This window comes from Psammomys obesus, unplaced genomic scaffold (genome assembly GCF_907164565.1).
Source record: "Psammomys obesus unplaced genomic scaffold, mPsaObe1.curated_primary_1811, whole genome shotgun sequence".
NCBI classification, from domain to species: Eukaryota; Metazoa; Chordata; class Mammalia; order Rodentia; family Muridae; genus Psammomys; species Psammomys obesus.
The window spans coordinates 7,692,194-7,717,107 of record NW_026585644.1 but is presented as its reverse complement, the minus strand read 5'-3'; the positions used below and the strand labels follow the sequence as shown (position 1 = coordinate 7,717,107).

General features: G+C 39.7%; 1 protein-coding gene across 2 annotated transcripts in view; it reads left to right on the top strand.

Moving 5' to 3' along the window:
* Crppa (CDP-L-ribitol pyrophosphorylase A) overlaps positions 1-24,914 on the top strand; it is a 279,755-nt gene that overhangs the window by 244,967 nt on the left and 9,874 nt on the right. The window lies entirely within an intron of this gene.

Below are 24,914 nucleotides of genomic sequence, written 5' to 3'. Positions count from 1 at the left end.
TATATATATATATATGTATATATATATATATAAAACAAATATCAATAAAAGAAAAATGGGAAGAAATAAAATATCATATTGTATATGCTATTTCAAAATTAATTGTTTTAAAGGGTAAAACTTGGCTGAAATTATAGACCTAAAATGAGTCAGATATAAGGAATAATTTTATAGGTCATAGCTGGAGATAAATTACAAATAAAATAGACATTCTCTTAAGAGCTGTCATGAGGCCAGACTAGGTTTCCTGGCAGAATATCTCAAAAGAAAAAAAAAAATTTCTGTAAATGTATATGTATATATACATAGCCTCTCACTTTGCTTTGCTCCCCCACCCCTAATTAGCAATGGATACCTCCTTTCTTTCATGGGCCTTTGCTGCTAATGGACCGATCTTCCAATATTTGCCACAATGGAGTCATAATAATAAAAGTCATAGTGGAAGTTATTATGGGAAAACAGTGATGGGGTGTCTTAGGTGGTAAGGTGCTTAGTAAGCAAGCATGAGGACCTGGGTTTGGATTCCTAGAATCCATTTTAAAGGCCAGCCACAGCTGTTGTGATCCCAACGCTGGGGAAAAAGGTCCTCGGTGGGGCTTGCTGGACAGCTAGTCTTACGGAATTAATGAGCTCCAAGTTCACTATGGCACTCTTTGTGGAGAAAAGGGAAGGTAGAAAACTACTGAGCAAGGCATTGAGTTTGAGACTATATACACAAATACAAAAAGACATAGTCACACACACAAAAATGCACATGTTTGTACATTCAAATACATGGATACAAACACATGTGCACACTTGTACACAAATACACATGACAATATGGAAATAAAGATGCCTGACACACTGAAAGAAGTCTAAGTTTCTTAAGAATAAAAAGCATGTGTTGCTTGACATTGTATGTGTTAATTTAAAATTATCAGGATCTGCATATTTGGAGTCAATATAACTTGTAATTGGTTCCTTTTCAAACTTCACAAAGGACAGAATATGGAGTCACAAAAAATAATCTCTGGATTCAAAGTTATGTACTGAAGCTGTAGAGATGCTTTATGGCTAATATTACTTACAGCTCTTGCAAAAGGCCCAAGTTCAATTCCTCATACTCACAAGTGGCTTAGAACAGTCTATAACTCCAGTTCCCAGGAGGTCTCATGCCGTCTTCTGGCCTCTTCGGGCTCCTGCATACATGTGGTATACATAAACTCACAGAAGTACACACACATACAAATAATTTTTAGAAAATTTTAAAATTACATTATAAATTTATATTAAGATAATTTTAATGACCATGACCATAATTATTTGCCTTGCAAACTAGGGTGAGCTACTTTAGCTCTGAAAAGTTTATTTGCCTTGTTTGAAAATCTAAAATAATAATCATACTATACCATTGTTAAGTCTAGAGTTGATTTATCACACTCAGTAAAAGACATTCAAGAATTTTAGTTGTACTCTGCACTGAGTACTTTTAGATCAAAAGTCTCTAAGTTCTATTACAAGAGTCCAATTCATGAGGGTTGGGTCTACTTCTGTTCAAAATTAGGAGACAGAGAAGGGACCAATTTAAAAGAAAACAACATGCTTTTCAATTTTTTTCTTAGGAGAAAATTTGAATCTTTCCTTTTCCAAGGACATAGAAAGGAGCATGGTTCAGACATACGTTATAAAGGGCACTGTCACAGTTTTCACGCTTCAGAGATAAACAGATAATCATTGCCATATACTAGTTAAAAATAGTATGGAAGTAATTTTTTATGGGAGATTAACAGCTGAAGTCAGAAATGTTTGTGGTTGTTCATATGGAAATTGCTTTGTTAAATGAATGTAAAAACTAGGCAAAGAAGTCAGTAAATCCATATGAAGCAGGACGCTAAGTGTTCAGAACTCCACAGAGAATGGCTCTGCTTTCAGATAAAGCTGCACACGCTTGTAGAATTCTTTGTCTTTTGAATCATTTATGAGAACAACTGTTTTAATGGGAAAGAACAACCTTCCCCCTGGTTTTGTTTATTATCAGAGGAGAGTGTTTCTCTGTGTGTACTCTGAAGTGTTCACAGCAAGTTTGCATATCCCAGAAGGGGCTGCAAAATTATTTCTGGTGGTCTTTGAGTCTATAATTGCTGCCAGCTGAAGAAGCAAAATTCCAATAAGTTGAAGAAACTTTCACAAATAACACTTACCATAATTACAAGGTAGAAAGCTCAATGTGTAGTTTATGTAACAGAGTCCTAACAACCACAAAGCATGCACCTCTAGTCGAATGGTGGTCTCCACAGAGGTATACATTAACCTTTTGCTTGACACTGAACTTGTTTAGATTTGTAAAAACCTTCTGAGTCTACTTTTGAAATTCTGCCTGTTTTTTTTTTTATTTATTTTGCCTCTTTTGTTGGAAGCTATTTAAAGAGCATGTTACAATTAATAATAATAATTAAAAAAAACAATTTTCAAAAGGTAGAAAAGCCTCCATCTTTGTCTAGTGCTGTTTATGTGTGTTGAAATAATTTTCCGTGGGCACTCCCTGCTATTGCTTATTTAGTAGTTTGTTCTAGTTTGAAGAGACTCCCAAATAGAAGTATTTCTCAGTAATCATGCCACACGGTCGCTGCAATCATGCCACACGGTCGCCGCATCCACAGTTGAGCAACGAGGCAGGGTTACTGGTTGTGTGGATAGGAGCAAATACACACTTTCCATCGCTGTGACAGAGTATCCAAGATACAGAGTCTAAAAGGAGAGTGGATTTATCTTTGCTCACAGCCTCAGACTCTGGTCAGAATCACTTGGTTTCATCATTTCTGGGCCATGTTGAAGCAGAACTTCATGGGTTGATGGGACGATGGCAAAAGCTACTCTTTGCGTGGTGGCTGAGAAGCAGAAAGGGGAGAAGATTCTGAGGACTACACAAATCCTTCAAAAACAGGACTCAGTGACCTAGTGATAGAAATCCTCCTACAGGATGCCACCCCCAACAACCCACTGAGCTACAGACCCATGAGTGCATTAATCTGCACTGTCTAGCATGACTCCAGAGACAGACCTCCTGTCCCTAGGTGGTGGGAGACGTCTCTTGATTAGGTTTGTTCAGGTCAGAGACCTACACTACAAACGGGCAGCACCAGTCCTGGGTGTGAGTCCTGCACTGTACAGAAAGGAAAAGGCCAGATTGCACAAGCATTCTCTGCTCTCAGATTCTTAACTGTGGCTACAACTTGACCACGTCCCTCAAGTCCTGCTGCCAGGATCTCCCTGCTACAACAGACTGCACCCTCGACTTGTCAACCCTCCTCACTTAAGCTGCCGTGGTTACAGCAACAGGAAAATTCACTAAGATTCCACCCGTGAAGAGTGCTGGTGGGACAGCCAGTCCCCCTCTGAAAGACCTGAGCCTCTAGAGCCCGGGGACTTTGGTACTAGAATGTGAGGGTCAGCCGCTGACATCTGCAGTGTTCTTCCACGGTGTTGCCAGCGTCGCTGCTCTCTGTTTAGATAGCTGATCCACACTCTTGCCCACTTGCTGTAAGGGGTAGAGCCTGACTTATGCCCAGATGGTTGCTTGTTCCTTGCTTACTCTTTCCAGTATAGTTAGGTTGGATGCCTCCCAAATCCAAGTTCTGCTTTTTTAGGGGGAGGTGAACAGGTAGGTCTTTAAACCATTGTTCTCACTTTTTACTACACACACAGGAGGAGCCAGGCCCCCTCTTTACAACACTTTGCTTTGAAATTGTTTCAGCTAAATACTCTTTTCATTGTTTGTGTTTGTGTCTACTGCCTTCTACAAAGAACTAACACAGAGCCAAGGATTCAGCCAAGTTCTTCACTACTTCATAACAAAGATCACCCTTTCCTCCACTTGCCAAAAATATGCTCTATTTCCCTCTGCAAACTCATCAGAATGGCCTTTGCTGTCCATATTTCTATCGACAGTGCAGGAGTGCTTTAGTATTCTCTAAGGAGAGTGAAACTTTGTAACAGATTTCCCCTTATTTTGTATCTCTGAGAGCCGATATACTTTCTAAACTCAAAACAACTCTTTTTTTTTTTTTTTCTTTTCTTTATGTGCCTCAAGCATGGACTCCTTACCCAGTTCTAAGCCTGTTCCACATTTCTAGGTGTCTGGTATAGTACCTCCTTCATCTCGGTGCCGATTTTCTGTTTGTTTATGCTGCTGTAACAATATCATAGATTAGGTGATTTATATGCCATATAAACTTATTCCTCACACATTTTTTTTTTTTGGTTTGTGTGTGTGTTATATTCAGATGGTGTAAACATGTGTGCCCAGGCATTCACATTGCTGGACGATGGAAGCCCAGGATCGGTCGCCATTCTCCACCTTAGTTTCTGAGATGGAGTGGTCCACGGAAGCAGTAGATAGCCCAGGTGCTAGCCCAACTGGCCAAAAGGCCCCAGGATCTTCTCTCAGCCTCCCCAGTCCTGGGATTGCAGGGTGTGCTTCTATGCCCTGCATTTTACGTGGGTTCTAGGTGTCTAAACTTAACTTTTCATGGTAACACTTTGCACACCAACCCATCTTGCCCATGACTACTCAAGGCTGGGAAGTGGAACATCAAAGTATTAACAGACTAGCTGTTGGCTAAGGGTCCAACCATGACGTCTACTCGTTATTTTCCCAACATGGCCTCATGTGGTAGAAGAAGACAGAAACTTTTCTTGGTCAGTTTTTGTAAGAACTAGTCTGAGCAATGATGAAAGGGCTCAGTTCTCCTTACCCAGTCACCTACCATGGCCATTACCTGCCAAATACCATCACACTCAGTGTCTGAATTATGGAGGACATGTACATCAAATCCCTAGCAATGCTTTGGAGGTGTTATTCAGCTGAATCTAATTTAAGGAGTAGGATGCAGAAAGTCATCACTTATCTCCTACCAATAACTGTGTTTACTAGCAGTCTGTAGGAGGAACTGAACACCTTCCAGGGCACATGCCAATTAGAGCGGGTTGGCCAGATGAAGGCATAGGACTGGGGGAAGTTGTCGTATGCCCTTTGCAAGCCAGTTACTCCACTTAGAAATGGATAGTGCAAGAGGGATGGATGCAAGAGGAATCCCCCTGAAGCTGTGGGATTTTGCATTTTATTGATAAGTTTAATTTTAGTCTAAAAATCAGTTAAGTCGTTGAAGATAGAGTCCTTAAATTGCCCTTCTACGTTTTTTCTTCACAGACCTAATTTCGTTTTGTAATGTGGGTGGCTTCTGTGCCATAATTAATAGCTTGAAGTGTTTATTTAGAGAGATCCTATTTCCTTCCCTCTTACTGGCAAGTATGAAAGGGATCTAATACTGCAACAGTAAAGAAACATAATGAATTCCTTTTTTAAGACAGTTATCATCCTTTCCAATTATCACCAAGTGTGTTCTTTTTCAAACATTATGATGTTGTTTTTCCTGCCAAGTGTTTTGTCTGGGCAGTTGATTCTCCAGGATGATGTGATGGGTATACTGGGGACCAACTGTGTGAACATGTCAGTAGTTAATTATTTGACTATATATATTCTGTTTTTTATCTTGTATCTTATGTGAAAGTGGAATGCCAACCAGGAAAACACAGGATTTGAGATTTCAAATGGTGACATACCAGAAGGCTTAACCTTATGACAGAAATGGCTTTCCTGGTTGTTAAGATTAGACATGATGAGGACGGGAAAAGTGAGGGAAGAGAGAAGGAAGAAGTAGTTAGAGGAAAAAAATCGGTGAAAAGCTTATAGAAACCTAAGCTTCATCCCTCATACATCTCCTCCTTTGAAATGCTACTAAACATCTCCTGTGGGCTGGGTTAGGGGTTCTAGGGAAAGCTGTGTGAGGCAGTATGGAACAGGCCAGGAGGGACTCACAGTAAGAGGTAGAACATTTAGACAGGACGAGGGCTATGAGAAGGGGACAATGACAATTGAAGGTGAGTGTTTGATTTTCAGACAAGACTTTTCCTGATTTGAAGGAATGAAATGAAAAGTTTCCATAGAGGCAGAGATTTGGGGTTGAAGGAAGTATCACAGAGAAAAGAACCAGCATATTAAAAGGCCTGTGGAAAACACAAACAAACAAACATACAGTAACCCTAACTGAGGGGGCTGACATGGGCCAGTTTGGTTATGTGGCGAGAAAGGGCAGCATAATATTTAGGTGATAAAAAGGAGCAGTGCCACTCTCCCTTAACATGATGGGTTTAGGAATGCTAATTAAATGTTAGGTGCTGGCTACAGTTTTGCTAAAGTTATGATTTTGCTTTATTTTTCAATAAATTTAAATTAAATTTTCATAACAAATTTTATCATAGCTGAAGCAGTAAAGCTAAAGTATTTATTGTAAAGTATTTATTGTTTCTAGAAGTAAGACTGGAGCAATTTGACTACTGCATAGTCAATTTCAGGTAAAATATTCCACCCTGTATGTTCCACTGGCTTTTCCACATGTTTTCTTTCCCTCTCTTCTGTCAGCATCATGCTGTGTTTTAGTAATGTTTCTTATATACTTCAATAATCATAATTTTCTACAATTACAGCACATTTTGCCTTTTCTTACTTTTTCCATTGCAGGATTTTACTAAGGTCTAATTTTCTATCTGGCTGCATCTCAGAAGGCATTAACTCTTTCTTCATTTACACCCTTCCCCTGGCTTCCTGTCACTAAGCGCTTGCCCTGGTGTATGATCTGGTTCCCATCTGCCCTTCCTGCCAAGTTATCCCCCTGCCTTGCAGCGTTGCCTGGTTTCATTGGAAGCCCTTTGTTTTCTTATGTCACAGTTCCCAAGAAGGTCAGGTTAGTTTAAACTTCTCAGGAATCGCTCTTCAGACCCCAAGGATAGCCACTCTTTCCAAAAGCTCTACTGGTCCCATTGGGAAAAGAAGAGAAAATGGCACTTGTAGTCACTGATACTATTTGGGAGACTAATGGTTTTTAAGAATTTTGCAATAAATCTCTATTTTCTCCTATGGGATACCCAGGAGAACTAACAGTACATTTGCAGCTTGAGTTGACAAGCATGGTATCCCCCAAAATTTCCTGAATTATTATTTTTTGATGAAATCTTGACCAAAATTAGCATATTATTTGGCCTTTTAACTGGCTAACAAAAATAAATTTGAAAAATACTAATGACATTACTTATGAAAATGACACATAAGATTTAGCATTATAGATTTTGTTATTTATTGCTTTGAACATCTGTAAACATAAAATCAAATTACAAATCAAATTACTAGAATTTAAATTATTGATCAGTCTACTTCAATTTGGAAACGTTAATACTTTACCACATTTCAAGTCTTCACTATATTTGTGGAGTTTGTTTCACTGTGTTTTACCATTGTGATTATGATGTTTACTACATTTCGTAATTGCTTACTAGAAATGTGTTGAAACCTACAAAAATTTATGAATGGAATCTTCAAAAATATTGTTTCATATTCTCTATTCACTTTATATAGGAAAATCCATTATTTTGTGAGTTCATCTGTACCTACCTTCTTATCAAACTCTGTTACTAGTCATCTAAACTTCAGCTATTTTGTGTGTGGAAAAGGATAGGTTTGTTTTACTTCTAATAGTTACCTTCATATTTCTTTTCCTTGTTTTGTTCTATTGCCTGAGAACGCAAGTATACCAAGACATCTTCATTGTGATATGTGCTGTGCTTTCTGGAAGGGAACTTTCAAGGTAATTAAGCATTGCTTCACTGTCCATTTATACACTGGAATGTATGCTGGAATGGTGCTGGAAGCTTTTAGGCATTTGTGTGGCTCAGTTTCTGTGACAAAATGCCTTTTGTAAACACATTGGAAAGAGGAAAGGTTTACTTTGCTTCACACATTCAGAAAGCTCTCTCCATCACTGTTTAGCGCCACTGTTAGGCCTGTGGCAAGCTGATCTTGGTGAGATGGCTGGTAGAGCAGATCTCTTTACATTGTAATGGCCAGGGTGCAGATACGAACAGAAGGAGCTGGTATCCCAGGGTCACCATCACCTGCACACCTGCAGCAGGCTTCCCTCTTCCCATCAACTCCCCTGGCTCCAGGGTCTGACTCAGGTTGCGAAGCTTGACCACAGCACCTTGGCCCACTCAACCATCCCACTGGCCTCACATTTATAGATTTTCTTTAAAATTAATTTTCTTTTCATACATTACAACCACAGTTTCCCTCTTTTCCCTCCTCCCAGTCCCCCCACCTCACCCCAGGTCACTCCTCCTCCTTTTCCCTTTAGAAAAAAGGCTGCCCGCCAAGAGATATCAACTGAACATGGCAGAACAAGTTACAATAAAACTAGGCACAAACCCTCATATCAAGGCTGGACAAGGCAATCCGCTAGGAGAAAAAGTGTCCCCTAAGCAGGCAAAAGAGTCAGAGACACCCTCACTCCCACTTTGGGCATCCCCAGAAACACCAAGCTAACAACCATAAAATATATGCAGAGGAGGTAGGACAGATCTATTCAGGTCTGTGATTGTTGCTTCAGTCTCAGTGAGCCCCTATGAGCCCCTATGAGCCCTGATTAATTGACTTTGTGGTCATGTTTTCCTGTTTTCCTTGACTCCTCTGGTTCCTACAATCTTTCCCCTCTTCTGAGGGGTTCCCCAAGGTCCACCTAATGTTTGGATGTGGGTCTCTGCATCTGTTCCCACCAGTTGCTCTTATGACAATTGAGGTAGGTATCAATTTATGAGTATAGCAGAATATCATTAGAAATCATTTCACTGACTTTTTTCTTGCCAGTCATGTTTGGTTCTATCTTAGGTCTCTAGCTATCCAACCTCTGATTCCTGGCCATCCAGGCACTGTCAGGCATGGGCTGGCTTCCCTTCATGGTATGGATCTCAAGTTGGACAAGTGATTGGCTGACCACTCCCACAAGCTCTGTGCCACCTTTACTCCAGCACATCTTGCAGACAGGACAAATTGTAGGTCTAAGGTTTTCTGGCTGGGTTGGTGTCCCAGTCCCACCAGGAAACCTTTCCTGGTTACAGAAGATGGGTGTATCAGGCTCTTCGGAGTCTTCCCTTGGGTCACCCTCATAGATTCCAGGGAGTTTCCACAGCACTCCCCCCTCTGTATACTCGCTCCCTCCCCCTTCCCCCATGCCTGATCCTGCTTGTCCAGTCCTCACCCACCTCTCATCCACCTGTGAAATCTATAATTTCACCTTTCCCAGGAGATCCATGCATACTCCATCGAGCCCTTCTTGTTCCTTAGTTTCTCTGGGTCTGTGGACTGTAGCACTATTATCCTTTACCTAACAGATAATATCCACTTCTAAAGGAGAACATACCACATGTGTCTCTCTGGATCTGGGTTACCTCACTTGGGACGATTTTACATAGTTCCATTCATTTGTAGGCAAATTTTGTGATGTCATTTTTTTTAAACAGCTGAGTTCTATGTCTTATGATTGGTGTAGAATCTTTTTCTGTTCCTTTATTTGTTCCTTTCATGTCGAACAAACAAAACTGACTTGTTGCTTCTTGGCATGTTCAGGATGGGTTTTTTGTTTGTTTTCATCTTTGTTCTGTCTTTTCTTGTTTCTCAGGAAATTTCCACAATTTCAATTACAATACAGCATTTCCGTTTTTTCCAATATTATACTGCATATATCCAGTTTATACATTTGGGAATGTCTCTGTGTGTGCACACCTCCATGGTGCATCTCCTCAGGAAGCACATCTACCTGTTTAAATGAGGAATCTATGTGTTGTTCTGAGCCTCCATCTTAGACCTCTCTTGATGTCCTAAATAAGAAGTCTTGGTAATCAGGAAAAAAAAAATGGCTTTTTTATTCTTGTCATTGCTTAACTCATTTTATAAAATTCTGAAGAAAAAAAACAACACAGTTTTTCTTTAAATGTTGGAATTTCTAGCATTCTTAAAAAACTATTTAGGAGTGTGCTATAATTCCCATTCCTGCTCATCCAGTAGTTAAATGCTTAGCTTGTCTCAGCAGTTTTCTTTCTTACATTGTCCTCAAATTGGGGGTGATGATTCTGTAGCTCTTACATTGGTTTATATTTAATGAAGTTCTAAATTATTGTACTGGTTTCAGGCCATACATGGGCTATTTTTAGATACAGAATACATTATGAAGATGGCTGCAGAGTAAATGACAAGGGCGAAGCTTAGTGCTGTTTCATTGCTGAAAGAGTAGAGTACGCACCGAATTTAAGCAGAAAATCCCCAGGTTTATATTTATTGACGTGTTATTTTATTGTGTTTTTTTTTTAAATAGGAATTCTTCTTCTGTAGCTTCCTCTTCCCATCTTTCAATAAAAATAAGGAATTATATTTTAAAAGCCAGTTCAGGTATCTGAGTGGCTCTAGAAAAGTTGTGATTGGCAGTTTAAAAACAGGATAAGTGTTTGTTGCTTAAATCAAATTTAATTTTTTAGTTTTTATTGCTTATTAAATTAAAATCTTATTTTATAAAAATGTCGGTATGAAGAAAACCTTAGTATATTTGTCTCTCAAATTTTCAATCCGTTTTTCCAAAATGTTAAGTATTAAGTATTATAAATAAGAAAATTAGAACACCTCGAGTTCTGAAACCCTTTCAAGCCCAAACTCATGGGTTATCATAAGGTTTGACATGGTGCTGCGTTTCTTCCAGTGCCTCCTACACCCTGTAGAACCTGGCATACGGTCCATAACTGCTCATCATCACCACTGCACATTTATTGGGTGACCTACCTTCTGAATGGTCCTGTGACAGGAGCTGAGAGAGTCATTTTTAGAGAATATCGTTGACCCTTTTCAGTTGATATGGAAATAGATGTTGTAGGACAGACAGAACTCTAAGTTACTGTAGATTCAGCCTTGCTTGATATAAAAAATGACAAGCCCCCCCCCCACCTGCCAAAGCTTGCCTCAGAATTCTGAACATTGACTTTCTGTGTCTCTTCCATACTTTAGAGGACATTTTTTTTTCTGTTTCATGAACCTTGCTAATTAGCAACATACCATACTAAACAAAGTGGCAAATCATTATTTTGTTTTAAAGGGAGGAATAATATATATCTCATGTTATTTATTAGAGTGTTTAAATATCAATCATATTAAAGTACAGCTTTAACAGTTGTGTTCTCCCATATTTTTTTATTAATATGCATACTATAAAGTACCACAGTGATTATTTGAATCTCTCTGCATTATCTTCAGCTCTGTTAAAATAATATGTTGCCTTTTTGCTTAACTCAGAGCAAGAAATTTCCTACTCTTCCTTTATGCCTTTCTTAAAATATATAGGTTGGCATGATGTAGCAAAACAGAGGAGGGAACTAGTTTAGAGAAGAAGAAAACCATCCTGAAGAGGAAAGGAGGGATACAGGAGGTTGAGAAAAAAAAAAAAACAGTGGGGGAAGGGAACAAATGAGAATGAAGCATAGTGCATGCATACAGATACAGATACCATGATGAAACCTATTACTGTGCATGCCAACCTAAAAAAATATTAAAGAGCATATACTTTATTCATTCTATATGTCATACAATTTCATAAGGAGAGAAAATGTATTCTAAGGATATGGCTAGAAAATTTCACCTCACACTGAAAATTATTAAATATGACATTTTTTTCCCCAGTGTTCAATATGGAGCAGCTTCCATGACAATTAGCCGCCTCACCTCATCCTTTTTCTAAACTTAAGAGATCTGCTTTTTAAATGTGTGGAGTTTCCACACATATGCCACAGTGAAGAAGTAAACAAAGTGTGGTGTTGTGGACGTTTCGGTTTATGATACGTAAACATGTTTGTGTTATAATTCCAAGTTCGGTTATAGTTTGTCCACACCTGTTAATTGTCTTGTGCCAGGCATGATGTCTGTCAGCTGGCAATGGCCGAAAGGAGAGGGGTGTGGTCTAGGACTCTGAGAGTATAAATATGAGGCCAAGAAAGAGACTGGACTTTGGTGTGGGCGTGTGGCATGGAGCAGTTTGGAGAGACCAGACACCAGAGATGGCATGGTGGTTTGGAGCAGACAGGCTCAGGTAAATGCTGTGGGGAGCAGAAGTGTGGAGGAGCCTGCTAGCTCTATCTGCAGTTGACAGAGATAAGTATAGAGCCCTAAAAGAGCCCCTTGACCCCTAAACAGCCTGGAGAAGTAAAGGGGTCTGCACCTCCTTACCTACTAACCTTTTCTCTTTCCTGCTTAAGGTTGGGGGGTTGGTGGAAGGGAGGTAGAGGCCTAAACACCCCAAATGAAGTAGAGTTTAAAAAGCCCACTGCAGGTGGCTTTCTGCTGCAGTGTGGTATCTGTTCAGAGCAGCATTTTATTCAACCATAAATAAGAACGAAATCATGCCCTTTGCAGGAACATAGAGATCACTAGAGATCATGATGTTAAGTGAAAGAAGCAGACTCTAAACTATAAGCATCACATTGTCTTTCATGTGTGGACGCTAGGGACAGCAGAGGCAGGAAGACAGGGAGGCTTCTCTGGAACAGAAAGAAGGCTAGGGGGGAGAGGAGTGGCAGATATAGTGATGAGAGAGGATTGTTACCAGAGGACAGCATGTGAAGCCAGTTATTTTGTACAAATAGCATACACTAATTTAAAAACTAAAGTAAGCTACAGCTTGCATGGTTGTACTGAATATTCTGTTTCTTACCTGCGATGACATTTATTTTCTAATTGTTTATTTTTTAACTTACTGACTATCCACACAGTACAGCCTGAGCAGGATACCTCCCAGTGCAAGCTTTCTTTTCATTGTTTTAAGTCCTGGAAATAAACTGTTCATCTTGTTACATAAAAAGTGCTCCTCCACGACTGTTGCAGATAATTACAGAAATTCTTCCACTGACCTTGAGGTGGCAGCTGTCTGCAGCCGGTCCCTGTAACTATTTCTATCTGTTTTGGCTTTTTAACTGACTCTTCACTACGTGGTAGTCTCTCTCATTCTTTTCATCGGAAATGTGTATAATCAAGACGGACACTTTCTTTCTTGTAATTATTACTGCTCTGCTAGACTTTAATTATTTATAGCCGTCAGGCATTTATTGGTTTTTTAAAGGCCTTCCAATCCCAATCAGAATGAATAAACAATTAAAAGGAAGAAAGATTTTGCAGCCCGTCTTTTCCTTTTGATTGTGTGTGTTCTATATAACACTTAAATTATTCTTTATGAAATTAGTATATCCAGGAAACTGGAGAATTATGCTTTCGGCTGAGAGAATGGAAAACATGTTAGCATTTCCTTTGTAGGGTTTCCAGGGCGCCACAGAGAGCTCTAATGTGCTGCTCTCTGTGTTCCGCCCAGATCTTTTTCAGCTTATTCTAATGCTGGAGCAACAATTAAATGTTGCTTAGTCTTTCCTGTGTCCTACACCTCACTGCAAGCATGTCGGCAGGGAAAGCAGACATTCGTTATTTCTCAATATAAAACAGATCCTGCAGAGAGCCTGCCAAACCCCATCAACTGTGACAGTCAAATCAATGCATGTTTGGTTTAAATTTTTATTTTTGCCTTTGCTCTGTTTGCTGGGCTCTGGTATCTGTTGTCCCCTATGGCTTATCACCTTGTGGCCTGACAGTTTCTGACATTGACAAGGCTTCCTGCCTACCTTTGTAATGTATATGCATGACCATATGACTGTAACAGAAAATGACATTTTGACTCAGTAAATATTTGCTTTAGGTCCACCACATCTGTTTCACAGGCTCTTTTTTCTTTTTATTCCCTTATCATTTGGTAAAACATATGTACTTTAAGCCTTTGTATAGAAGTTACAAATCCTTGACTCATGAGTAGTTCAGCTCTCTAGTTAGGGATTTATTATTGACCCAGGGATTTAGTTCCCTCATTAATTTCTATAAGTACCATAAACTATAACTGAGCCTAGAGGTAAAGCTATTCCCAATTTTCTGAAAAAGCGCCAGATTGATTTTCAAAGTGATTGTACAGGTTTTCACTCCCACCAGAAATGGAGGAGGGTTCCCCTTTCTCCACATCCTCGCCAGCATGTGCTGTTGTTTGAGATTTTGATCTTAGCCATTCTGACATGTGTGAGATGGAATCTCAGAGTCATTTTGATTTGCATTTCCCTGATGACTAAGGAAGTTGAACATTTCAAGTGCTTCTCAGACGTTAGAGATTCCTCTGTTAAGAACTCTGTTTAGCTGTGTACCCCATTTTTTAATTGGGTTATTTTGTTTGTTGGTGTTAGATTTCTTGAGTTCATTATATATTTTGGGTATTAGCTCTTTGTTGGATGTAGCAGTGGTGAAGATCTTTACCCAATCTGTAGACTGTTTCTCCTGAGTATATACCCAAAATGTACTCTACCATACAACACTTGCTCAACTATGCTCATAGCAGCTTTTTTTTCATAATAGCCAGAATCTGGAAACAACCTAGGTATCTCTCAACTGAAGAATGGAGAAAGAAACTGTGGAACATTTACACAATGGAATACTATTCAGCTATTAAAAACAAAGAAATCATGAAATGTGCGGGCAAATGGATGAAACCAGAAAAGATCATCCTGAGTGATTTAACCCAGAAGCAGAAAGACACTCGTGGTATACACTCACTTCTAAGTCGATTTTAGCCATATAGTACATATACTATGAGGAGGCATAGATACAAAGAGAAGATAAGTAACATGGAGAATCCAAGGGAAGATGCATAAATCTCACTTGGAAGGGGAGATAGATAGAATAAAAAGAAGTAATGGCTGAGAGAGTGAACAGGGTAGGAGAGGGAATGCAGAGAGTTAAGATGGTGGAGATGAGACCTGGGGAGAGCAAGGGGGAGAGGACAGCAGGCCTGTAGAGAAAAGAGAACCAGAGCGTGGTAAGCTCTCTGTGACAAGCTGGAGACTAAGAATAGACCCCTAGGAGGATATGAGGGGGACTCAAGCAGAGACTGAAGAGGACACCTTCTAACTAGACTAGTCTTCTAGTAGAGGGAGGAGAACACCAACCCGCCCACAAAAACTTCGACTCAAAATTTACCCTGCATACAAGATGTGCAGGGATAAAGATAGAACTGTTAGAAGACAGACTAAAGGAATGCCCAACCAACACCTGGCCCAACCAAAGACTCATCCTATCAGAGTGCCAACCCCTGACAATATGAAGGATACTCTTCTAAGCTTGCAGACAGGAACCTGACAGTTGATCTCTGAGAGGCTCTACCAAGCAATGCCTCAAAACAGATGCTGAGACTCACAACCAAACATTGGGTGATACATACAGAGTCTTATGGAAAAATGGGAGGAAAGAGAAAAGGAGCTGGAGAAGACAGAGCACCACAGAAGACCAACAGAGCCAATTAACCAGGGCCCAGAGGGGATTGCTTAGACTGAAGCATCAACTAAGGACCATGCATGAACTGGACCTAGGCCTCCTACAAAGATGTAGCAGATGGGCAGCTTAGGCCTCATGTGGGTCCTCTAGTAAGGGAAGTGGGGACTGCATTGAACACAGGTATGTCTGACTTGATAGCTTTTCGATCACTTTCCCCTGGCAGGACTGCCCTGCGAGGCCACAGGGGAAGAGGACAGGCTCAGTCCTTATGCAACTTGATGAGCAGCCTGGATGGGTAAGGGAGCTCCCCTTTTTGAGAAAAAGAGGAAGAAGGAGGGGAGGAAAGGAGGGTGAGACTGGGAGGGGAGAAGGGATGGGGCTACAACAAAGATGCAAAGTGAATAAAAAAATAAAATGAAAAAATAACTGAACTTGTTAAATTGTGGAGAATGGTTATGGAGCTGTGGATGCGGGTTTTACTGCACAGCGAATTTCCTGGCGCTGCTGCTTAAATGAGGCAGTTATTTCATATTTGATGGTATTTTCCGGAGAGCTACACATACTTATGTGTACACCCAGTGCACACACACACGTCATGGACCTACCCAGGCTCACACCTATAATCCCAGAACTCAGCAGGAAGTTTGTGGCTTCAGGGTTTACATAGGTGAGAGCAAGACTGAAAATGGGGTGGAGGGATAGGAGATCTACCTTCAGGCTTTTGGAAGCATGCTTTTATTGACAAGGCTGGCTCTGGTAGTGAGCTCTGAAGCTCTGTAGATCTGGACTCTTGTTTGGAATCTCTAATTTTCAGTAATTAGTAATATAGCTTTAGAGAAGCTATTTCCTTTCTCTTGGAATAAGTGTCCAAGAACAGGAATTTACCTCATAGGGTTAGTCATCTTCAGGCTCCCTTTTCCCAGTGATTTTGAGTTATCGAATCCTGTTTTACTACTGGTGGTTTGTGTTTTATGATCATACTTGATTTTATATCAATTTAAAACCATTAGTGATCTAAACTGGACTGGCTTGTTGAAAATGACAACAAGCTCAGCATAACTTTAATTTCCTCTTCACATGGCAACATTTTGATGTATGTTCCAAAACCCCATCTTTGCAGAATTACTAGATTCCTTGCTTTGTTTCATATCTTATTGAAGTGTCCATCTTTATGTCTATAAACTGATCCACTTTTCTATAATGCTAAAGAAAAGCTGTTCAACTAAAGATAGTGAGAAAGATTTTCTCCAGGGACTACTGCAGGAGTGACAGCCACAGTGGCCAGAGCATGACACACACTGGAAGTGTGCAAGGTGGGAAGGCAGTGGAGGGACATGCAGATGAGGGGTGACGTCATAGCAATTCTCTCTGTCCTTGGAGTCTATGCTCTACAAATGAGTGAAAGTTTGAGTCTGGCTGTCTGCAGTTACTCTATGTGTTTGAAATCCAAACACTGCTATCTGCAATGTATAATGATGGGGTTGTACGTAAAATTACCTAGAAGCTGGCTCATGGCAAGAGTTCTAACACTCAGGAGGCCGAGGTTGGTGGGTTATTGGGAGATTCCCTAGGCCTACATAGTAAGTTTGCAGGCCAACCTAGACTCCATGGTAAGTTTCAGGCCACCCAAGGTCCAGTATGAGACTAAGCTAAACAGCAACAACCAAACAAAACAGAAAACAAACAAAAATACTAAAAGAGAACAAGGCTTTTTGTTGAGCAAGTTTGATAAAATTTTTGCTGGAAGCAGGCCAGGCTGCTGAGCTTTCCTCTAGAGCAGGTGGTGGATAAGGAGTGTAATCAAAGACTTATGAGGTAGAGAAGGTGGGCACACTGGCCACACCTAGGGGCAGAGGCTGAGAACAGAAGAGCAGTTTCGTGGGGTGAAAGTCTTTGTCACTGTGTAAGCGCAGGGTACCTACTTACCTTTCTTTGTGACTTGAAAAACCCTGAGCATCACAATATGGTAATTCTTGGTATTTTTTTCTATGAAGTATTTTTTCTATCTTTACCTACAGGCCAGCCTCCCTCATCCTAGATCCAGGCCAGTGAAAGGCTTAGGAATGATTTCCCATTCTGATTCTCAGTGTTTCATTTGCGGATGACTCTCCTATGTTCAGACTCATAGACAAACTTTCTACATTGTCCTCTCATGGATAGCTTCCTGGCCCATCAGGTTAGTTTAAAATAGACTGGGTTGTTCTAAATGTCCAAAGCATGTGATTGCTGAATCACACATATACAGGGTGCACACGCACACGCACACGCACACACACACACACACACACACACACACACACACACACACACACCTGTGATATGCTATTTCCTCTAAAGTCCTCCAGTAACTGCAGAAATTCAAGCATTCTGTTGGGGAGAGCCTGGCTTTTGAATGTCTTTTAGACCTCTAAAGTCTAACCCTTTGCCCTTGTGTTTCAATGGTGGCTTTTGTTTTTAATCTATCCTGACCAATTTTGTTTATCTGTCCATAAGCTTTTGTTTATCTGTCCATTTATATTTGTTACAATTAGATAAATATTTGTTTTTATTTTGTTCACCTGGTTGTTTGCTTTTGGCCTGTTTTAGTTTTTTTCTTAACTCTTTAATTGAAATTGTTTTTCTGTTTTTAGTATTTTTGGCATTTTAAACTGTTCATCTTGAAAACATTTCAGCTTTACCAAAAGAACTTAAAAACAACACAAGGAATTTATGTGTACTCTTGAGCTAGAACATCTTATATCATCACATTGTGTAAATCAGGAAATTAATATTGATGTAACTCTATTATCTAACCTTAAAATAGCACTAGCCCCCTCTCTTTTTCCTTATGGAACACATGTTGCATTTTTTCTTGTCAACCCCTTTAATCTGTGGTTCATCCTCAGCCTTTTAGGAGCATGCATGTTGAAAATTGTATTTATTTGTCTCTATTCACTATTGATCTCTGTGTGCATACACGCGCAGTGTGCGTGAATGTGGCTGTGTGTCGAGAACATGGGGCCACAGGAGGATGTCCGGTCTACTGTCTATCACTCTGTACTGTTCACTCTTGACATAGGGCATATCACTGAACCTGGAGTGAGGCTGGTGAGCAGCAGGCCCAGCTACCCTCTTCTCAGTCCCTCCTGCTGGCCCCTCCCTCCACTCAGCCAGGTCTGGGCTTTTCTACACAATGCTCGTGTCCATACCTGATTTTTATGCCACTCCTGGGCATTTATCCAAAAGATGCTCAACTGTACAATAAGGACATTTGCTCAACCATGTTTGTAGCAGCTTTATCCGTAATAGCCAGAATCTGAAAGCAGCCCAGATGTCCCTCAACTGAGGAATGGATACAGAAACTGTGGTACATTTACAAAATGGAATACTACTCAGCAATTAAAAACAAGGACAACATAAATTTTGCTGGCAAATGATGGGAACTAGACAAGATCATCCTGAGTGAAGTGTCCCAGAAGCAGAAAGACACCCATGGTTTATACTCACTTGTAAGTGGATATTACATATCCATATTGTAATATGGATATTACCCATATAATACAAGATGGGCTTTCTTTCTTATATGTAACTTTTCTCAACTTTATTTTTCATCATTTCTATCTGGGATACACAGGAGTGTAACTGCAGCACTGTTAACCCATGCCTCTGGGGGAAACAAGTTTATTAACCGCGATGTAATACTTTTGTCCCTCCCATACAGTTCATGATCAAAATACTGTTTTCCAAATTAGGCTATTTTATTTGTGGCTTCCTTCCATTTACTTGCTCACTTACACCGCACTCTGGCTTAGCTGCCGTCCTCACTAATCCATTTTAGAGTCTTCCCACATTCTAATTGTTCTAATTGGAGTGTGTGACACTAACGCGGAGTGTGCTGGCAGCCAGAATCATGTGAAAGTGCTCTTCGGATTGAAGTGTTGTCTGCAGGCTTCCCTTTTATCGTTAATTTCCTGGGTGGAGGATGATTCCTTAATGGCGTTGGTCAAGTATGTTCTCTTTTGTGTGACAACTGTGGGTGATTACATTCTGTCCCCTTCCTGTGGCCGTGCCTTGTTCACCTAAATCAATGCTGCCCTCTTCTGTTGCAGAAGCAAAGCCCAGCGGCTTTAAACATGCGGTCTTAGGTGAATTTAGAGGAAGGAGTTATGTGTTTGCAGCTGCTTAGCTCTCTGTACTTCTGGATCCTAGCTTTTCTGCTCTGGCTTCTTGTCTCCTTCGTCACTCAATTGCAAAAAATTTCCTGTCCATCTCTCTCTATTCTAGGGGCAGGCCGTGGGTCAATTCAAGCATTGTTTTACCCTACTCCCATTTTTGCAGGTGATTGCCCTCCAGTGTCTCCACAAGTTGGACTGTTGTCGTTGATTTTAGACCAACCTTACAGCCTTCAGCTTTTTCTTTCTTCTGTCCATATATTTTCAGCTTGCCCTTAGTTGCTGCCAAAGTTTATGAGAGGAGAGGCATGGAAACTTTTTTTCTTTCCAGAGACAAGGGTTTCTCTATGTAGATTTGGCTGTCCTAGACTTGCTTTGTAGAGCAGGCTGGTCTTGAACTCACGGTGATCCACCTACCTCTGCCTCCTAGAGTGCTGGGGCTACAGGTGTGCGCCACCACATCCAGCTGGGTGTGAGAACCTTTAAAGGTTTGTGCCTGTCTTTTTCTTTTTCCTTTATGTCATTTTGACATTTGAAATTTTCCTGTCTTCATATTGCATTCAGAGAAAGGGGGTTTATTTGCTCTTCTACTGGTTTTTGGAGGCAATACTGAGACCATTGGTACTGGCTTAGCACCTGGAAGCCTAATTGTTCTTTACCCCCTTATTTGCTGCTGATTTAGGAGTTTCTCATCCTGCTTTCAGGCATTTTGAGATTTAGTCCCTGTATTTATATGGCTGTTTAACATTATTATTTAAATTAGTTTGCTTTCATTCTCTCCATTTTAATTCACTTTACCTGATGATTTATCTCCCACTTCTTGTGTGACACAAATTTTTTATCCAATATTGTGATTTTTAAATTTTAACTATTTTATATATTTAGCTGTTATAATTATTTCTTTGAAAATGCTTGGCATTTTAGATTCATCTATTTAAAGTTTTTTTTTTTTTTTAATTTTCATCTATTTCTACCTCCAAGACTTTTATCCTGAGATTTTTTTTTTGTCTAGTACCTGGGTGACTCTTCAATATAAGAAGAGCATTTTGCTGACAGAGATTGTGTCTTATTGTAAATTTACAAAAGTAGCATTTGTAGTTAGTTTGGTGGCTTTAGGAGAAAAGGTTAGTTTTGACTTTTATTTTATCTCTTATAATGAATTGTCATTTTATTGCTCCACTATTGTTGAAGTGACAAAAATGGCTGTCAGCACAATTGTTGATCTTTTTTTTTTTTTTTTTTTTTTTGCTTATTTAAAATTGCTGAATAATTTTAGCAATAAGCCTTTAGAGTCATTTCCCATTATACCAATCTTTCCTTTGTACAGGCCTGGAGGCATACTTTATGTATTCTGAGTCCCTTATTGCCATCCTTGTTCTCTATTTTGTTGCTTTTTTCTGATTTATTTTTGTTTTTTTCTATAATTTCCTCAACTCCTCCTTTAGTTCCAATAATTCTCTCTTTAGCTATATCTAATTTGTTGTGTGATCTATTTTTAAAGATTTTTTTTTTTTGCTTAAATTCAACAGTTCTAAATATGTCAGTGTTGCTTCAAATTTCAAATGCTTGAAATGGTTCAGTTCATGTTTGTGAGGGTTCTCTATTTTTGGATTTCACGTATTTAAATATAGTGTACATTTTAAAATTTTACTTCGTTTCTGGAAATTCCAATGTGCTATTTAATTAGCCTATTGTTTTACTTATAATTGTAATTATTAACATGTTTACATGTTTTCTTATTATTTATTTCATTTGAGTAAAACAAAACCAAAGAATGGAAAACCCTAATGCATATCTATCTTACCACATCTTCATAAATAGATTAGGTCAGTTTCTGAAACATAATCACTGAATGAATAAAAGGATTTTGTTCTGCTCTCCTTTCACTTTATTCCATCATTTACACAGGGATGGTGTTTTCTGTCTGTAGCCAGGGCCTCAGCTGGTATGCCTCCTGAGTTCACTGAGACAGCACACTGACTCCTTCGTTGCTGATGGAGAGCTGTAAGTCTTGGGAACTAGTCTGTCACTCAGATTCTTCGGTTTCCCCACACGAGTTCATCCGAGAGGCTTTGCACCCACATTCTTTTGTGCTAAGCACACACACTCTTCTCTCCTGGAAATGGCCGCAATATACACGTGTGAAGCTGTCATGCATGTGGCTTCTCCATGGTGCTCTTCTGCTGATATTGAATTTCACCAAATGAGCTATTTTAGCAGATCCTGAACTTAATCCAACTCATATTGGGTTTTTGTTTGTTAATTTGCTTGTTTTTCCTACCTTTATAATGTCTTTGTTATTCACTGGCTTCTCTCAGCTTCCCTTCCATATCTTGTTCTGTAGCTAAAACCGTCATTTTCCTGACACTATTTTCATTATTTTCCTTCATTTTTCTGAGATACAGATGTTTTCTTTTTTTTTCCATTTTTTAAAATTTTTTTTATTGTTTATTATTGTTAGTTACATTTTATTAACTCTGTATCCCCGCTGTATCCAGCTCCCTCATTCCCTCCCAATCCCACCTTCCCTCCCTCATCTCCTTCCTGCCCCTTTCCAAGTCCATGGATTGGGGAGGACCTCTGCCCCTTTCATCTGGCCCTGTTTTATTAGGTATCTTCAGGGATGGCTGCGAGTCCTCCTTTGTGGCCCAGCAGAACTGCTCCTCCCTTGGCGGGTGGGGAGGTCAAAGAGCCTGCCATTGAGTTCCTGTCAGAGATAGTCCCTGTTCGCCTGACTATGGAAAACCAATTGGTTATTGAGCTACCACGAGCTTCGTCTGAGTAAAGGTTCTAGGTTATATCCATACATGGTCCTTGGTTGGAGAAACAGTTTCAGACAAAACCCCTGTGCCCAGATATATATGGTCCTTGTGGGGCTCCTATCCTTTCCCCGTCATACTAACTCCCCTTCTGCTGAAGGTTTGGTTATGAGTCTTAGTATCTGTTTTGAAACGCTGCTTGGTAGGATCTTTCAGATGCCTTCTGCGGTCGACTCCTGTCATATGTCCAATGCACATCTCATTTGTCTTTCTAAGTGAGGATTGACCATCTTACTTCGTGTCTGCTTTCTTGTTTATCTTCTTTAGGTGTATAGCCTTCATTATGTTTCTGTACTCCATTTTTTAATTGGGTTTGTTCCTTTGTTTTAAAGGGATCTTGACCTCCCTTTTTTTTCAACCTTCAGTTAATCCCAACTCCTGTTCTCTGTGTCTCAAACTTTGACTCCCTGGAAAACTTGCCTCATTTGTTTATTCTCTACATTCCCAAATCTTCAGTCTCCTTTTCATACATAATTTTACCCTCAGTAACTAGTATAGACTATGGAAAATAAAGACAAGATCGATACAGATGTTTTCAAACCTTCATTATGTAAGCCAATTTTCTACAATAAAATTAGGCAGTATATTGCATCTAATTTTTTTTCTTAATTGAACATACATTTATGTTCTGTCCCTGTGACATCTTTACTGATACTTTGTGTATCTCTTTGTGTATTTGGCTAAAACATCCTCTTTCTATCCCTGAGAGAGAAAATAAGTATCTACCACGTTTCCTTGTTTTATTCCAAAGCATCATTTCAGAGGGACATATGTAACCAGGCGGTGATACAAAGTTCTTTCCACCTGAGGAATTACTTTTTGTTTGCTCAACTCATTTCCTATCCTTTCTTGATGGGAAACAGGTCAGGAAGAAACATGTGTGCCAACCTTTACCTTGAGAAACAGTTGCTTCTGTTCCCATGGAGGAAAGGAACTTTTCCAGATTAGTTTTTCAGACTAAGCCTGACAGACCTAACTAGACCAGAACAGAATTCCTTTTGCAGGCTGCAGCTCAGATTTTTTTTTCTTGGAAGGATATTGATTTTTTAAGACAATGGTAAACATTCTTATTTTAAAGAGAAAAACTTACATTTTACTTTCCCTCTATCAAATAAATGCTCGGGGGTCTAGTGTTTCTTAAGTAATTTTTTTAATGTTTGTAAATATTAATATATTTGTAAATATTAAAACAATTAACAAAAATTACACATAGTTGTTCCTATTAGGAGGGTATATCTGAATTGCAGTTTTCTATCTCAGTTCTCTTTACTTCTTGGGTTTAGAATTAAAAATTTGAGGATAAGTCTTTTGAAAACAGTCTGTCAGAATTTGTTTCAATTTCAGAAATTATTGCTGGGTTGGAGAGATGGCTCAGCAACTCAGCATGAAGACGACCCAGGCTTAGTTCCCAGCATGCATAAAGCCGCCTACAGCCTTCAGTCACTACATTCCCATGGGGTCTCAAACCCTCTTCCAGCCCCCTTGCACTTCTACACACACAAAGGACGCACATAAGTCCATGCATGTGTAGACTTGCAGGCTCACACAAATACACATAAGTAAAAAAGAAATTCTTTCTGTTACTCTGCTACGAGCTACATAAAAAAAAATGCTTTAAAATCTGTTTTGTTGATCAGTTATAAATTTATCTTTAAATGTGAGGCATCATCTAAACATGGCTAATCTTTGATGCCCTGGGTGATTTTTTTTAGGTTTTATTATATGTGTATGATTGGTTTGCCTACATGTATGGATGTGTCCCACGTGTGTGCTTGAGGTGACTGAGGAGAACAGAAAATGGAACCAGATCTCGTGAAACTAGAGTGACAGTCATGACCTGCCCTGTGGGCACTGGAAACTGAACCCAGGTCCTCAGCAAAACAGCCAGTGCTATTAAACACTCAGCTGTCTGTACAGGCCCTTCGCTGAGTTTGTATTCATTTTCTTTGCCAACCAATATGTAATGTGTGTGTTTCCTGCCTGTGCACATATTCTGGGTAAAACAGTGCTTCTCATATGATGGACCCCTGACATTTAATAGAATGTAATTCTATGTAGGCTTCTATTGTCCGTTATGTGTAACTCTCAGACCAGGTGCTGTTTAATAAGAGGAAATTTAGCACGAATTCCTTGTTTCTGACATAGTTTCCAGATGTTCAATGAAATCCAGTTGTGGGTGCTTCCTGCTGGCTGCATGTGCACCAGGATGGCTACGAACATTGCCTAACTCAAAACTGCAGATGGGGTTAAAACGTTTTGAGATTTTCCTTGTGAATCCCCCCCTTGTAAACAGCATTACACAGGGCTCATGCATGAATTTGGTACATGTTGCTTTGTCACAAGTCGCACATGGCTCATTGTCTATTTCAAACACGATATCTATCACTTAACTAACAATGCTGATGTATTGGAGTTGTCTTGGCCATCATGTGTAAACCTGGTCCTTGGATGACTAGGTAAGCTATTAAGGACCTGCCTATAGAGTACTTACAATGAATGTTGTACTTTGAGTGTAGCCTACAGCGTGGGGGAGTTCTGCCTGAGCATCTTATCATTGACTAAGAAAATATGTCCTGTAAGTATGGTAACAGTAAAAAGACTAGTAAGATATTTCGGGTAAAGTTTTGGAAGCAAATATTTTGGAAGCAAATTTCTGATGCATCAAGTACTTCATGAAGGAAACGG